We start from the raw sequence: 1,519 nt of genomic DNA on the forward strand, positions 1-1,519 counted from the left end.
AACTCTCTATTGTAGTCGTCAGTTGGAGTTAACATTCCCTATGTTTCCAAAAATAAAAAATAAAAAAGGTAGACACGTGTCTCTTTCACCCTGTGCATCCTCACACATTCAAAAACTCCAAAAATAAAATGTGAACCACATTTCATATATTTTATTTGATTTTTCATTCTGAGAGAATATGGCACAAGGTAACCACTTGATGCAGTTCATCTTACAGTGTCATAGGGGACTAGTGATAATAACACTCAGGTTTGTTGTTCAGAATAAATAATCAATCAAGAATGCATCAAAAAAGAAATCAATATCATTGTTACTGTACATGAATTATAGTGGGGGAAGGGGAGGGGAGATTAAATGAGGGATAATTTCATGGAGGAAACATTCAGATAGTAGCTAATAAAGACATGTATGTACATTTCAAATGTATCACATCCAAATACATATAATTATCATATAGATATCTACAATGCAAACAATAGCTTGTAAAATGTATTTTTCCTATTGCAAGAGAAGCCACAAGCCACAGTGAGTGAATACACAATGGACATCTACATACATAAGCCAATGAAAAATGAACATTTGTATGTACAATGAACACTTGCAGCAGGCAACAGATTTTTTTTTTGTTTGTTTGCTGATTTTGTTTTAAATCCACATGTTAACTGTGACCCTTGAAGTTCATATGGGGTCAAATAGCTCAACCCATTGGTTGCTCCGCAAAAAATAAAAAAAATCCCCGGGATGTTAAAATTGCGAAAGTTATGTGTGTCCGGTAAGATAGCAGACGACAGCTTCTTCACAAGGTGTGAGGCCTAATACATTTACAGGTGAAATCAAAATGAAGCACTTGCTTCTGGGCCTTTGGACCCTGGAAACTACTTTGAGCTTTTTTTCCACCTTCAGGTTTCCAGGTTTGCCCTTTTTTTTCTCCTTTCTGGTTGTAAAAGTTACTCTTGAAATCTCTTTGAACGCTGCTCCAAAGTTGAAAGGTTTGGTTTATGTGCTTATTTTGCAAAGCAGGAATCCATTTCTTAGCAAATCATGCCCCCAGAAATGCACATACCTTCTACTCTTATAATCATATTCTCTTTGAAACACTTCCATAACCCATAATATTCATCTTTATAGATCTTAAATAACATTTTAAATTTCAAACCAAAAGAAAAACTCTCTGGCTGTACACTGATCATTTTTTAATTTGTACTTTGTACAATACCAAAAAGAAACAGATTTATTAAACATCATCGGAAATGTACATGATGTATTTATACTTATACCAGGACCACGCAAGGCTGTGTCTAAGTGAGTCTATTGGAAGCCTGTTGCTATTGAAAGATTGAAAAAATTGAAATTCAACCAAAATATCCGGCTGTGCCCCCAGGATAGTATTGAAATATGTCACAGCTGTACAGTTTTTGATAAATTATTTCAAAAAGGCATTGAGATGACGATTTTAGATTGTTCGGTCCAAGCTTCCTCTGCAATCAGACAGTGGCTGTGTTAAGATGTAAATCATAGT

The sequence above is a fragment of the Etheostoma spectabile genome, chromosome 23 (assembly GCF_008692095.1).
Source record: "Etheostoma spectabile isolate EspeVRDwgs_2016 chromosome 23, UIUC_Espe_1.0, whole genome shotgun sequence".
NCBI classification, from domain to species: domain Eukaryota; kingdom Metazoa; phylum Chordata; class Actinopteri; order Perciformes; family Percidae; genus Etheostoma; species Etheostoma spectabile.